Genomic DNA, 16,296 nt, shown 5'->3' on the forward strand with positions numbered 1-16,296 from the left:
CACCCTCGCAGTCAAAATAAATAAGACACCGAGGGGCGTTGTGTCGGGCAGGGCGGCCGCAGAGGCGCAGCCAGCCAAACAATGATGTCAGAAGAAGGGCTGTGCTACCAAGGGGGTCGTTGCGTGTCATTACAAAGGAAAGTCACACCTCAGGGACGTTTTAATGGTCACAGAGGACACATTTTAGACGTGTTCTGTTCCACGTGTGCAAGGGGAATAAGTTTCTGAGCCACTTTGCACACATGCAGCATTACTGCTGTACAAGGTGGCTGTGAAACATACAAACGCCTGGGGGAGGGGGGACAAGTTCCCTTCAATTTCAGTTCTTGTGTCTGCGTGGCTGATGCAGGACACGATGCCGGCTACAGAGCAGGGGATTAGCTGGCGGTGCTGAACCCCACTGACACATTGCCTGGTGTTTTTCTCTGTGCAGCTAGCAGTACCGGGCACCAACTGGCGGTGTTGGAGCCCAGGGTCAGCAGGAGGAGAGGGAGCAGAGTGTAGGCCGAAGCCTGCACTGGCGGCAGCTTTGTGTCTGCGTGGCTGTTGCAGGACACGTTGCCGGCTACACAGCAGGGGTACAGCTGGCGTTGCTGAACCCCACTGACACATTGGCTGGTGTTTTTCTCTGTGCAGCTAGCACATCTGGGCGCCAACTGGTGGTGTTAGAGCCCAGGGTCAGCCGGAGGAGCATAGTGTAGGCCGAAGCCTGCACTGGAGCAAGTTGAAAGGGAACCTTTAACCCCCCCCCAGGGGTTTGTAGCTGAAAGAGCCATATTGTACAGCACTAGTGCTGGAAAAGGTAAACTTAGCTCTTTTAATTATGGTCCTTGCAAACGCTGAACTTGACACTTATGAAATGTGTCCCCTCACACCGTTAAACCGTCCGGTCGGAGGGACTTTCCTTTGTCATGTGACGCAGCACAGTCTTACCCCCTTGGCGCCATGCGCCACCTCCTCAGCGTTGTTTGAATCTGTCCCGGAGCCTGCGCTGTTTTGTTAGCCCTTGTCCATGCACACATTTTGCGCTGCCCATCTTCTGACATCATTTGGTGTCAGGCTGGCTGCGCCTGTGCGGCTGCGCTGGCCAAGATCCCGCCTCGCTGTGTCATCTAATGTAATCACTCTGCGGACCTGTTATCCATGGGCATGCGCAGTGCATATCCTTGCCTCTCACTCCCCTCCTTCCAGCTTCTTCAGACTGTGCGGCGTCATGGCCGTGGCATGCTATTAAGGATCAGCTGACGGCGCACAGTCTGAAGAAGGCTGAGGGAGATGAGAGAGAGGCGGATGTTAAGATATGCACTGCGCATGTCCATGGATCACAGGCCCGCAGTGGTATTAAATCAGAAGACACTACGAAGCGGGATCTCGTCCAGTGCGGCCGCACAGGCGCAGCCAGCCTGACACCAAATGATGTCAGAAGATGGGCAGCGCAAAATGTGTGCATGGACAAGGGCTAACATAACAGCGCAGGCTCCGGGACAGATTCAAACAACGCTGAGGAGGCGGCGCACGGCGCCAAGGGGGTAAGAATGACAGCTGTGCTGCGTCACATGACAAAGGAAAGTCCCTCCGACCGGACGGTTTAACGGTGTGAGGGGACACATTTCATAAGTGTCAAGTTCAGCGTGTGCAAGGAGCACCACAAAAAGAGCTACTTTTTCCTTTTGCATCATTATTACTGCTGCACAAGGTGGCTCTTTCAGTAACAAATGCCTTGGGGGGGGGGGAAAGGTTCCCTTAAATTTAAGTTGTTGTGCCTGTGTGGCGGTCGCATGACATGTTGCCGTATACACAGCAGGGGAGCAGCAGGCATTACTGAACCCCACTAACACATTGGCGAGGTGTTTGGCTCTGTGCGGACAGCAATTCTGGACAACAACTAGCGGTGTTGTAGCCCAGGGACAGCAGGAGGAGGAGGTGGAGGAGATAGGAGGGATTGCCACACACACAGCTGGGGAACAGCTGACGTTACTGAACCCCAATACAGAGGAGCGACTGTTGACTGTGCGTACAGCACTACCAGGCAACAACTAGCGGTGTTGGAGCCCAGGGACAGCAGGAGGAGGAGGTGGAGGAGATAGGAGGGATTGCCACACACACAGCTGGGGAACAGCTGACGTTACTGAACCCCAATAACAGAGGAGCGACTGTTGACTGTGCGTACAGCACTACCAGGCAACAACTAGCGGTGTTGTAGCCCAGGGACAGCAGGAGGAGGAGGTGGAGGAGATATGAGGGATTGCCACACACACAGCTGGGGAACAGCTGACGTTACTGAACCCCAATAACAGAGGAGCGACTGTTGACTGTGCGTACAGCACTACCAGGCAACAACTAGCGGTGTTGTAGCCCAGGGACAGCAGGAGGAGGAGGTGGAGGAGATAGGAGGGATTGCCACACACACAGCTGGGGAACAGCTGACGTTACTGAACCCCAATAACAGAGGAGCGACTGTTGACTGTGCGTACAGCACTACCAGGCAACAACTAGCGGTGTTGGAGCCCAGGGACAGCAGGAGGAGCAGAGGAACACAGTGTAGGCCGAAGCCTGATTGGAGTAAGTCGAAAGGGAACCTTTAACCCCCCCCAAGGCGTTTGTAGCTGAAAGAGCCAGCTTGTGCAGCACAAAGGATGCAAAAGGAAAAGGTGGCTCTTTTCATTATGCTCCTTGCAAACACAGAACTAAACACTTATAAAATGTGTCCCTTGATACCGTGAGACCGTCCCGGAGGTGGGACTTTCCTTCGTAATATGACGCAGCACAGCTGTCATTCCTACCCCCTTGGCGCCGTACCCCGGATCCTCAGCGTTGTTTGATTCCGTCCCGGAGCCTGCGCTGTTATGTTATCCCTTGGCCAGGCACACTTAGCGCTGCCCATCTTCTGACATCATTTGGTGTCAGGCTGGCTTCACCTGTGCGGCCGCGCTGGCCGAGAGCCCGCCTCGCAGTGTCGTCTAATGTAATCCCCCCGCGGGCCTGGGATCCGTGGCCATGCGCAGTGCATATCCTCGCCTCTCACTCCCCTCCCTACGGCTTCTTCAGACTGTGTGGCGTCACGGCCGTGGCATGCTATTAGGGATCAGCTGACGGCGCACAGTCTGAAGAAGGCATAGGGAGATGAGTGAGAGGCGGAGGTTCAGATATGCACTGCGCATGTCCATGGATCTCAGGCCCCCAGTGGGATTAAATCAGAAGACACTGCGAGGCGGGCTCTCGGCCAGCGCGGCCGCACAGGCGCAGTCAGCCCGACACCAAATGATGTCAGAAGAGGGGCAGCGCTAAGTGTGCCTGGCCAAGGGATAACATAACAGCGCAGGCTCCGGGACGGAATCAAACAACGCTGAGGAGCCGGGGCACGGCGCCAAGGGGGTAGGAATGACAGCTGTGCTGCGTCATATTTCGAAGGAAAGTCCCACCTCCGGGACGGTTTTACGGTATCAGTGGACACATTTTATAAGTGTTAAGTTCTGCGTGTGCAAGGAGCTAAACAAAAATAGCTACCTTTTCCTTGTGCAGCATTACTGCTGCACAAGGTGGCTCTTTCAGTAACAAACGCCTTGGGGTGGACAGGTTCCCTTACATTTCAGTTGTTGTGTCAGCGTGGCGGTCGCAGGACACATTGCCGGCTACACAGCTGCGGATCAGCTGACGTTACTGAAACCCAATAACACTGGGTCGTATGTTTTGACTGTGCAGACGGCACTTCTGAGCCTCAACTGGCGGTGTTGGAGCCCAGGAATTACAGTTCAGGTGGTAGAAAGATGAACACAACAGGAGACCTGGATACTGTAGACAGTCACCTAATTATTTAATCAGGAAGAGGAGTGGCAAATTCCTGCGAGATCCAGGCCTTGTTCATTTTCAGGAAAGTAAGCCGGTCAACGTTATCGGAGGATAGTCGCATGCGACGGTCAGTTAGTACACCACCTGCAGCACTAAAGACGCGTTCCGATAATACACTAGCCGCAGGGCAAGCCAGCACCTCCAATGCATACTGGCTTAGCTCTGGCCATGTATCCAGCTTTGAGACTCAAAACTTGAAAGGGGAAGAGCCGTCTGGGAGTACAGCAAGAGGGCAAGACATGTAGTCTGTCACCATCTGACGGAACCGTTGCCTCCTGCTGACTGGAGCCGTCTGTGATGGTGTAGACTTTTGTGGCGGGCACAAAAAACTGTGCCACAGTTGGGCCATACTGGTCTTGCCTTGGGCAGAGGCACTGCTTCTGCTCCCTCTTTGTGCAGAGCCTCCTCCACTGCCTGGACGCACTGAGCTGCTTTGTAATGCACTAGCAGCACTTCTCTCAGTTGGAATGGAGAAGATGATGGAATTCACCAGTGTGTCTTGGTACTCCCGCATTTTTCGCTCCCGGTTCAACGGTGTGATGAGGCTTTCTACGTTGTCCCGGTAGCGAGGATTGAGGAGGGTGAACACCCAATAATCAGACATGTTGAGAATGTGGGCGATGCGGCGGTCGTTTCTCAGGCACTGCAGCATGTATTCCACCATGTGCTGCAGACTGCCAACTGGACAAGAAATGCTGTCCCCTGCTGGAGGCGTGATCTCTGCCCGCTCGTCATCACCCCACCCTCGCTGTACACACTGAGTACTGGACAATTGTGTAACTCCCTCCTCTGGACGGATGTCTTACTCCTCCATTGACTCCTCCTCATCCTCCTCACAAAGTGTCCCCTGCCTACGCATTTGTGAGGAACCACGTGGTGCTGACTGTCCAGAAGATGATGGAAATGGTGAATCCTCATCCTCCACCTCTTCCACAACATCATCCCTTAGCGCTTGCAGTGATTTTTCAAGCAGGCAGATAAGGGGGACAGTCATGCTGACTAGTGCATCATCTGCACTTGCCATCCACGTGGAATAATCGAAGGGACGCAAAACCTGGCAGACGTCCTTCATAGTGGCCCACTCTGTGGTTGTGAAGTCTGAACGGCGCGGAGTGCGACTTCTTTGCGCCTGATGCAGCTGGTACTCCATTACAGCTTGCTGCTGCTCACACAACCGCTCCAACATATGTAACGTGGAATTCCACCTGGTAGGTAGGTCACATATGATGCGATGTTCTGGCAGGCGGTGTCGGCGCTGCAGAGCCGCAATGCGCGATTTTGCCGTACTGGAACGCCGCAAGTGAGCACACTCTAGGCGGACCTTGTGCAGCAGTGCATCTAGATCCGGATAGTCCCTCAAAAAACTCTGCATGACCAAATTGAGCACATGTGCCAGACATGGGATGTGAGTGAGGTTGCCGAGGCCCAGAGCTGCCACCAGATTTCGGCCATTATCACACACTACCATGCCTGGCTGGAGATTCGCTGGCACAAACCACACATCGCTCTCCTGCTTGATGGCATTCCAGAGCTCCTGCGCTGTGTGGCTTCGATTCCCCAAAGAAATTAATTTCAAGACGGCCTGTTGACGTTTGGCCACGGCTGTGCTCATGTCGGTCGTAACAGGTAAACGTTCATCACGGGTCCATGTGGAGGTGGACTGTGACGGCTCCTGCAGCGATGATTCTGAGGAACTGGTGTAAGAGGAGGAGTCAATGCGTACAGAATGGATTCCTGCAATCCTTGGAGTGGGCAGGACACGGCCTGCGCCACTCGCACGATCTGTACCCGGCTCAACGACATTAACCCAATGGGCAGTGAGGGAAAGGTATTGCCCCTGTCCATGTTGACTGGTCCACGCATCGGTGGTGAGGTGGACCTTGCTACTGACGGCGTTCAGTAGCGCGTGTTTTATGTGTCCCTCCACATGCTTGTGCAGGGCAGGGACAGCTTGCCTGCTGAAGTAAAAGCGGCTGGGCACATTGTACTGTGGGACTGCCAATGACATCAAGTCACGGAAGCTGTCAGTCTCCACCAGCCTGAATGACAGCATTTCCAGTGACAGAAGTTTGGCAATGCCTGCAGTCAGAGCCTGTGCTCGTGGGTGGTTTGACGAGAAAGGCCGCCTTTTCTCCCATGCCTGTACTACCGATGGCTGTAGACTGGGCTGGGAGTGTGTGGATGACTGGGAAAGTGGTGCTGCGGGTGGAATTACAGTGGGTCTCTGGACAACAGGGCCAGAGGTTCTTCCACGGCGATCCTGGGAGGAAGCCGAACCAGCTGCGTGTGAGCTGGAGGAAGAGGCAACACGAGCTGAAGAGGTGGTAGCTGCCGCTGTTGGTTGGCCTAGCTCTTCAGTGTGTTTTTCTAACTCCGCCGCGTGCCTGTTGCGCACATGTTTCCACATGTTGGAGGTATTGAGGTTGCTGACATTTCGACCTCTTTTGACTTTGTGATGACACACCTTGCATTTGACATAGCAAATGTCATCTGCAACTGTGTCAAAAAAGGGCCAGACACTGCAAGTCTTGGGAGCGCCCTTTTTGGCTTTTGGAACAGACATGCTTCTAAAGGGTGCCAACGTGGAGGCTACAGGCTGCGCAGTCTTCCCCCTCCCTCTACCTCTTTGGACCGTCCTAGGAATCTCTTCCTCGGAGCTGCTCCCACCACCTTCCTGTCCCTCACGCCACGATGGGTCAAGGACCTCATCATCTACACTACCCTCTGCCACCAACTGCTCCTCCTGGGTAGTCCCAGCAGCAGAGAACGCACCAGAAAGTGGCACCTGAGTGTCATCATCAGCGGATGCGGCCTGCGATGTGGTGACCGGAGGCACTGGCCCACCCGCCTCTTCAGAGGAAGAGAGAAAAAGCTGTTGGGCATCACTGCACCCTGCCTCTTCTTCCATTTCTCCAATGCTGCTTGGCTGGCCCCCTGTTTCCAAGCCAAGAGATTCAGAGAACAGAAGTAGAGACGGCTCCTGTCCTGGGCTCTCTGTCTGCCTGGCCAATTTGGCAGGTGGTGAAGAGACAGATGGCTGCTCTCCAGTGCTCTGTGTCTGAGAGGATGTGGCACTAATTGAAGTCGATGCGTTAGCTGCCATCCATCTGACAACGGCTTCAATTTGGTCTTCACGCAGCAGCGGTGTACGGCGCTCTGCGACAAAGCTGCGCATGAAGGACTGTTCCCTGCTGAAACTGGGTGATGATGAGTCACCGGTGCCCGCAGCAGGCACAGAATCCCCACGTCCTCTCCCTGCTCCGCGCCCATGCCCACATGCCTTACTCCCTGCCTTCTTCATCTTGGTTGACTGATAAAGATAAGCAGAAAAGTACTAACGGCTTAGTGTGCTTATTCCTGAACAGCTCCTAACAGGTATAAGAAACACTAATTTTCTAAAGTGTGGACTAGACTTTAATATGAGCTAATGTGGCCTACACAAATGTAAAGTGGTGTGTTTGGTGAACTTTATTATTTATTTATTTTTGGGGGGCTGAACTGACAACAGAGAGAGCTGCAGTCACACGGAGACTGTGCAGACAGCCGTTAACGGTGCTGCAAGGCCCAAAAAACCTCCTCTACTTTATCCTATGTAGTGTTTTTCCACAAGTTAGCTGGATACGGGTGGAAAGACACTAATAGGAATTTTTTGAAAAAATGTGCAGCAGCCTGCACTACTTAAAACAAAAGGAAAATTGATTTTACGGTATGACGCAGTGAACAACCCTGAGCTGGATACAACCAGGCTATGGCTGCTCACAGACTACAGGGCGAGCTGCAGTCACACGGAGACCGTGCAGACAGCCGTAAACGGCGCTGCAAGGCCCAAAAAACCTCTTCTACTTTATCCTATGTAGTATTTTTCCACAAGTTAGCTGGATACGGGTGGAAAGACACTAATAGGAATTTTTTGAAAAAATGTGCAGCAGCCTGCACTACTTAAAACAAAAGGAAAATTGATTTTACGGTATGACGCAGTGAACAACCCTGAGCTGGATACAACCAGGCTATGGCTGCTCACAGACTACAGGGCGAGCTGCAGTCACACGGAGACCGTGCAGACAGCCGTAAACGGCGCTGCAAGGCCCAAAAAACCTCCTCTACTTTATCCTATGTAGTGTTTTTCCACAAGTTAGCTGGATACGGGTGGAAAGTCACTAATAGGAATTATTAGAAAAAATGAGCAGCAGACTACACTACTTGAAAAAAAAAAAAAAAGAACAGTATGAGGCAATGAACCACCCTCCCTGAACTGAATACAACCAGCTATGGATGGCCTATGGCTGCACACAGACTAGAGAGTGGGCTGCACTCACACACACACACACACACACAGACCTTGCAGATCGCTGTGAAAACAGCGCTGCAAGGCAAAAGCAAGGTGATTAGTAGGTGAACACAGCGGTTGCTAAATTAGCCTTGGAAAAGCACAAAGAAGCAAATCGCTATCTCTAAACTGGCCCTCAGTCAGCAAACAGCGTCCTGTCACTAACTGAATTCACAGCAGAGTGAGCGCAAAATGGCGCCAGCGACTTTTAAACTGCATCATGACATCATTTCAGCAGCCAATCACAGCCTTGCCAGTAGTTTCATGCCCTCCATGCTGAACAGGATGTGCTCACACTTGGAATCATCCTCATTGGCTGATTTTGTGCAAATTTGTGCAGTTTGAATCCTGGGAACTTCCGATTTCGGTATCCGATACGCGGCAAGTATCGGATCTCGGTATCGGAATTCCGATACCGCTAAGTATCGGCCGATACCCGATACTTGCGGTATCGGAATGCTCAACACTACTAACCACCCTGCGCACCTTACAAAAGCATACTAAACCTGGAGAGCATTGCAATTTGAGCCACAGCTGTGGTTACACTGTAAAATAAAAGAGTGTGGATTTAGTCAAACTACTTGGTCAAGTCAGATTTAAGAAAACCTGACATGGGCTTTTATTTTTGAGAGACCTAAAGGAAGGTTATTATTATTTATTTATATAGCACCATTAATTCCATGGTGCTGTGCATGAGAAAGGGGTTACATACAGGGTTATAGATATCATTTACAGTAAACAGGTTTACAGTGACACACTAGTACAGAGGGGATAGGACCCTGTCCTTGCGGACTTACATTCTATGGGATAGTGGGGAAGAGACAGAAGTTAGGGGTGAGGCGGCGGCAGCTCTGGTGGTGGTGAGGTGGCGGCTCTATTATTGTAGGCTGTAGGCTTTCCTGAAGAGATGGGTTTTCAGGTTCTGTCTGAAGGATCCGAGAGTGGTGGACAATCGGACGTGGTGAGGCACGGAATTCCAGAGGATGGGGGATATTCGGGAGAAATCTTGGAGGCGATTGTGTGAGGAACGAATATGTGTGGAGGAGAGTACGAGGTCTTGGGATGAACGAAGATTATGTGAGGGAAGATATTGGGAGATTAGTTCAGAGATATAGGGAGGGGACAGGTTGTGGATGGCTTTGTAGATCAGTGTTAGTAGTTTGAACTGGATTCGCTGGGGGATTGGGAGCCAGTGGAGGGATTTGCAGAGGGGAGAAGCAGGGGAGTAGCGAGGAGAGAGGTGTATTAGGCGGGCAGCAGAGTTGAGGACAGACTGGAGTGGTGCAAGAGAGTTAGCGGGGAGGCCACAGAGAAGGGTGTTGCAGTAATCAAGGCGGGAGATGATGAGAGCATGCACAAGAGTTTTGGTAGATTGTGGGCTGAGGAAGGAACGGATTCTGGCAATATTTTTGAGTTGGAGACAACAGGAGGTGGCAAGAGCTTGGACGTGAGGTTTGAAGGACAGGGCAGAGTCAAGAGTTACCCCGAGGCAGCGGATTTCAGGAGCGGGAGAGAGCGTGATGCCGTTTACCATAATAGATAGATTGGGTAGGGGGGATACGTGAGGTGGGGGAAAGATGATGAATTCGGTTTTGTCTACATTGAGTTTTAGGAAGCGAGAGGTGAAGAAGGAGGATATGGCTGACAGACACTTCGGGATTCTGGACAGCAGGGAGGTGACATCTGGGCCAGAGAGGTAGATCTGAGTGTCGTCTGCATACAGGTGGTACTGGAAGCCATGGGACTTTACGAGTTGTCCTAGGCCAAGGGTATAGATGGAAAAAAGTAGGGGTCCTAGGACAGAGCCTTGAGGGACTCCAACAGAGAGAGGGCGGGATGAGGAGGTAGTGTGGGAGTGGGAAACGCTAAATGTGCGTTTGGATAGGTATGAGGCAATCCAGGACAGGGCAAGGTCTTTGATGCCAAGGGAAGAAAGAATCTGTATCTGTAGTAGGCAGTGATCGACTGTGTCGAAAGCAGAGGACAGGTCAAGGAGGAGGAGGATGGAGAACTGTCTGTTAGCTTTGGCTGTGACTAGGTCATTAGTAATTTTTGTCAGGGCAGTTTTGGTGGAGTGGTGGGGGCGGAAGCCAGATTGTAGGTTGTCAAGGAGAGAGTTAGATGAGAGGTGGGAGGAAAGTTGACCATGGACATGCTGCTCAAGGAGTTTTGAAGCAAACGGGAGCAGTGATATGGGGCGATAGCTGGGCATAGAAGTTGGGTCAAGGTTAGTTTTTTTGAGGATGGGTGTGATGGTGGCATGTTTGAAGGCAGAGGGGAAGGTACCAGAAGAGAGTGACAGGTTGAAGAGATGGGTTAGGCTGGAATAAGCGTGTTAGTGAGGTTGGGGAGCAGGTGGGAAGGCATGGGGTCAAGTGCACAGGTGGTGAGGTTTGATTTGGAAAAGAGGCGAGTAAGCTCTCCTTCAGTGATGTTGGAGAGGGAGGTTATTAGGGAAGGGCAGAGGTCTGGTATATGGAGTGGTTGGGGTGGTGGACAAGTAAAAATTTGCCTTGTTTGGTCGATCTTGTTTTTGAAGTAGGTGGCAAAGTCCTCGGAAGAGATGAAGGGATTTGGAGGTGGCAGTGGTGGGAGGAGGAGAGAGTTAAATGTGCTGAACAGTTGTTTTGGGTTGTAGGATAGGGAAGATACAAGGTTAGTGAAATAGGTCTGTTTAGCAGAGGTGAGAGCTGATTTGAAGTCAAATGTATCTTGTGTAGCATGGCTAAAGGGTGTGTAGTCGACGGGAGATATGTGTCGCATAGGTGGCTTGTTGCTGTAATGTAGCCCGGAGTATTTCTTTGTTGCACATAACCATGTATATATATGTGTTTCAGGACCTGTGGTGATATCAGACCACATGGCTAATCATGTGATGGGTTACTGGGTGTGGTTAGCTCTATATAAGACAGGCTAATCCTTAACACAGTAGATATGTGTGGAGGTGCTAGCCTCTAGAGTGTGTTAAGGCTCCAGGACTGAGCCTGAAGGACTGAACATTTGTTTTTTTCCTTTGCCTGAACTAAAGGCTATTTGTTCTCTGTTTATGCCAACTGGTTTATGGAGCAATAAACCTTTGAACTTTTGTTGGAACCTGCCTCCTAAGTGTCAGCCGTCGCACCTGAGTGAGTGAAACCCCTACAATTGGTGGTAGACGTGCGGGCAGCGTTCCGAGCGGAGACATAAGTCTATTATTGGATGTCCTGGGTCAAGTCTGTTGTAAGCCAGCAAGCATTGCCGGGGAAAATGGAGGACCTGCTGAAACACTTGGTCCAGTCGCAGCTAGAGTCCAACAGGCTATTGATGCAGCAGATACAACAGAGCCAGCAGCAGCAACGGCAGAGCCAGCAGGAGCAACGGCAGCAGATGCAACAGAACCAGCAGGAGCAACGGCAGCAGATGCAGCTTCTGGCAGCCACCATCCAGGGCAAAATGAGCGCCCCAATCCCAGGTCTGGCTGATGACACCCACGTCCGGAAGACGGTAAGAAGCGCATTGTAGAAAATGACTCCCGGGGATGATGTTGAGGCCTTCCTGACGGTGTTTGAGAGGGTCGCTGAGAGGGAAAAACTTCCGCCAGAGCAGTGGGCAGAGGTATTGGCGCCTTACCTGACGGGGGAACCTCAGAAGGCGTACTATGATTTGACCTTGCAGGATGCCAAGGAGTATCACAAGTTGAAAGCCGAGGTTCTCACACGTTTGGGGGTGACACTGACTGTTAGGGCACAGCGAGTTCACTGCTGGGCCTATCACTGGGATAAACCGCCTCGCTCCCAAATGTTTGACCTGTTGCACCTGGTCCAGAAATGGCTGCAGCCAGAGTCCTCTACGCCTGCACAGATGGTAGAACAGGTGATGATGGATCGGTTTGTGCATTCCCTCCTTAGGTCCATACAGACTTGTGTTGCCCAGGGTGATCCCCAGCATGCAGACGAACTGATCGGACTGGTCGAGAGATACCAAGGGATGGAAGGCTCCTTTGGGAGGCAGCCCATGCCGTACTGGGGGTCCCAGAAAGGTGCTGAGTCCCAAAAAGGGGTGGTGCATCCAAGGTTACAAAGGGTGGGGGAGGTGGTGCCCAAGGTCCCTTCGGGTGATATTATTTGCTGGAGGTGCCACGGGCCAGGACATATAGCTGCCCGTTGTTCCCAGACCACTGAGCAGATGGACTGCAGCATCGGACGCCGTAGTTCATACTATGCATATCCAGCCTGCAGTGTGAACTCTCCGCCCAACGAGGGGCCTCAAGCGTGTTCTGTAAAGGTGAACGGTCGAGCAGCAATGGCGCTGTTAGACTCAGGGAGCTTAGTAACCCTGGAGAGGGCCATTTTCCCTCTCCACCTGCTCCCGGGAAAGAAGGTCGGCGTGCGGTGCATACATGTGCATGCAAAGGACTACCCTTTGGCCAGGGTGGACATTGAAACGGCATGTGGCACTGAGTCCCACATAGTCGGCGTCGTGCAGGACTTGTTGCACCCTATAATTATTGGCCGGGATTTCTGTTTGTTTTGGGATTTGTGGGGAAAAGGTTCTGAGCTCCCTAGCAAGAGTAGGGAACCAATGAACCCTGGAAGGGTGTCACCACACCCAGAGACAGACAGGTTTCCTTTTTGTGTTCTGGTTGGGGATGAGGAGGAAGTGTCCCCTGCATCTGACATTATGGAGTTAGGGGTAACTGGTGAAAATTTTGGGACTGCCCAACATAGGGACCCCACTCTGAGGGAAGCCTTTAATAATGTCACAGTTATTGATGGGGTGATACAGGAGCCAGGGGCAGACACAAGATTTCCCCATTTTCTGATGAGTGGGGAGTTGTTGTACCGGGTCACGAAAATAAGGGAGGAGTTGGTAGAGCAGTTGGTAGTGCCGGGTCCATATAGAGGGAAGGTGTTGGACATGGCCCATTCACACATCTTGGGTGGACACCTAGGGGTGGAAAAAACGCAGGAACGGGTTGTACAGAGGTTCTATTGGCCTGGGTGTCACCGGGAAATAGTGAACTATTGCAGGTCTTGCCCTACATGTCAGCTAACTGCTCCCACTCCTCATTTCCGGAACCCCCTTGTGCCACTGCCCATTATTGAGGTGCCATTCGAGAGAATTGCCATGGACTTGGTTGGTCCCTTAGTTAAATCAGCCCGGGGCCATCAGTATATATTAGTCATCCTGGACTATGCCACACGCTATCCTGAGGCAATTCCCTTGAGAAATTCTTCCTCGAAGAGTATAGCCCGCGAGTTGGTCCATGTCTTTTCCCGGATAGGTCTGCCGAAGAAGATCCTGACTGACAAGGGGACACCTTTCATGAGCAAGGTGATGAGGGGGTTATGCAAAGCCCTGAAAAGTAACTCCATCGTAGTTAAGCAGCCCAGAAGATGAGGTTGGAGCGGTTACTATAGCGGAGACGCTATCGAAGACCCAGAAACAGCAGTGCCGGGAGTTACTCCAGAAAAACAGGGACCTATTTTCAGAGTTGCCAGGACACACGAAGGTCATAGAGCACGAGGTCCTAACAGAGCCACAAGTGCGGGTGAACGTGAAGCCCTATCGAATTCCTGAGGCTCGTCGAGAAGTTATCTCCAAGGAAGTGGAGAGTATGTTGAAGCTTGGAGTCATTGAGGAATCCAAGAGCGGTTGGTCGAGCCCAATTGTCCTGGTCCCAAAACCTGATGGAGAGTGGAGGTTTTGCAACGACTATCGGAAGTTGAATGAGGTCTCCAAGTTTGACGCTTATCCCATGCCCCGCGTTGATGAGCTCATCAAAAGGCTTGGGCACGCCAGATATATATCCACCTTGGATTTGACAAAAGGGTATTGGCAGATCCCCATGGCACAGGAAGCCAAGGAGAAGACGGCCTTTTCGACACCTGATGGATGCTTCCAGTATGTCCGGATGTCGTTTGGCCTACAAGGAGCTCCGGCGACCTTCCAGAGGGCTATGGATAGAGTCCTTGCACCCCATAAGGCCTACGCTGCTGCGTACCTAGATGATATCGTCATCTTTAGCCCGGACTGGGAGAGTCATCTGGAGAAAGTCCAAGCAGTGTTTGATGCTCTAAGAGAGGCGGGGTTTACAATAAACCCGAAGAAGTGTGCCTTGGGTAAGGAAGAAGCTAAATACCTAGGCTATATAGTGGGTCGTGGAGAAATAAAGCCCCAAATCAGGAAAGTGGAGGCAATCCAAACATGGCCGAAACCACTGTCCAAAAAGCAAGTTAAAACCTTTCTGGGAATCGTGGGATATTACAGGAGGTTCATCCCGAACTTCGCCACAGTGGCTGCGCCTCTGACTGATCTGCTAAAGGGGACAAAATCAGTGATGGTTAAATGGTCCGAAGAGACAGAGTCAGCCTTCCAAGAGTTGAAAGGGGCTCTATGTAAGCAGCCCGTTCTGATGGCCCCGGACTTCAAGAAAAAATTTATTCTTCAGACAGATGCCTCAGATGTTGGGGTAGGAGCAGTCCTTTCCCAAGAGCTACATGGGGAGGAGCATCCTGTTCTCTATCTGAGTAGAAAGCTGTCCTCATCTGAGAAGAACTACTCAGTCGTAGAAAAAGAGTGTTTGGCCATAAAGTGGGCGGTGGACACGTTACGGTACTATCTGCTGGGTCGTAAATTCAGACTAATATCTGACCATGCCCCACTTAGATGGATGAGGGAAACAAAAGGTAGAAATGCTAGGGTCACCCGTTGGTTCTTAGCCCTGCAGGACTTCAGTTTCCATGTGGAACATAGGGCCGGAAAGCTGCACGGTAATGTGGATGCCCTATCAAGAGTCCCTTGTTTAGTGGGGGAAAGTGCCAAGCCCCACAGCTTTAGGCAGAGGGGGGAGGTATGTAGCATGGCTAAAGGGTGTGTAGTCGACGCGAGATATGTGTCGCATAGGTGGCTTGTTGCTGTAATGTAGTAATGTAGCCCGGAGTATTTCTTTGTTGCACATAACCATGTATATATATGTGTTTCAGGACCTGTGGTGATATCAGACCACATGGCTAATCATGTTATGGGTTACTGGGTGTGGTTAGCTCTATATAAGACAGGCTAATCCTTAACACAGTAGATATGTGTGGAAGTGCTAGCCTCTAGAGTGTGTTAAGGCTCCAGGACTCAGCCTGAAGGACTGAACATTTGTTTTTTTTCCTTTGCCTGAACTAAAGGATATTTGTTCTCTGTTTATGCCAACTGGTTTATGGAGCAATAAACCTTTGAACTTTTGTTGGAACCTGCCTCCTAAGTGTCAGCCGTCGCACCTGAGTGAGTGAAACCCCTACACTTGTTTGAAGGAAGTGAAGTCGTCTGGCAGGCGTGTTTTCTTTCAACGCCGCTCCACAACCCTGGATGCTTGTCGAAGTTTTTTTGTGGCATTGTTATGCCAAGGTTGCCTATTGGTTTGTCGCATTGTGCCATGCATGAGAGGGGCGAGTGAGTCTATGGCTGATGTGAGGGTCGAGTTATAGAAAGCGGTGGCGCTGTCCGTGTCTTGCAGTGAAGATATGGAGGACAGGGGTAGGAGAGAGTCTGAGAGTCTGTGAGTGTCTAGATGTGCGAGGTTTCTGCGAGGATGTGGTAATGGCTGGACATGGGGGGCAGGTGAGGAGGACAAGGATGAGAAGGTGAGTAGATGGTGGTCAGATAGGGGGAAGGGAGAGTTTGTGAGATTAGATAAGGAACAAAGGCGGGTGAAGATGAGGTCTAGTGTTTGTCCGTCTGTGTGGGTGGCTGTGGTGGACCAATGGGTGAGTCCAAAGGATGAAGTAAGGGCCAGTAGTTTGGAGGCTGCTGGCTGGTGGGTGGTGGGTGGAAGGTTGTGGGATGGATCTCGCTCCCCACTCCGTGTCTCGGGAGTGGCCCATGTACAAAATTCCCATTTAAGCTCTCAGTTAAGGTGTGTTAGTTTTCGGTTTGCAAGCATAGAGCAGGAGCCCATTAGGATAGGTCTGTGTGAGATTCAACAGAGGCCAGAGCCAGAGAAAGTAAAACCATTGACGCACCCAATGGACTGATACAGACATTCCGGATGCAAACCGGAGGATAAAACTTCTGGATTTATTTTGTGAGTCTGAAAATAAAGACATTTATGTAGAACTTTCTTGAGTCACTGCCTAATATCACACGGAAGA

At 51.5% G+C, this 16,296-nt stretch overlaps 1 protein-coding gene across 1 annotated transcript in view; it reads right to left on the reverse strand.

Annotated features, from left to right (window-relative positions):
* The window catches only part of LOC143788084 (cytochrome P450 2D15-like), a 464,437-nt gene that overhangs the window by 244,247 nt on the left and 203,894 nt on the right, over positions 1-16,296 (reverse strand). The window lies entirely within an intron of this gene.

Source organism: Ranitomeya variabilis, chromosome 8 (genome assembly GCF_051348905.1).
Source record: "Ranitomeya variabilis isolate aRanVar5 chromosome 8, aRanVar5.hap1, whole genome shotgun sequence".
Lineage (NCBI taxonomy): Eukaryota > Metazoa > Chordata > Amphibia > Anura > Dendrobatidae > Ranitomeya > Ranitomeya variabilis.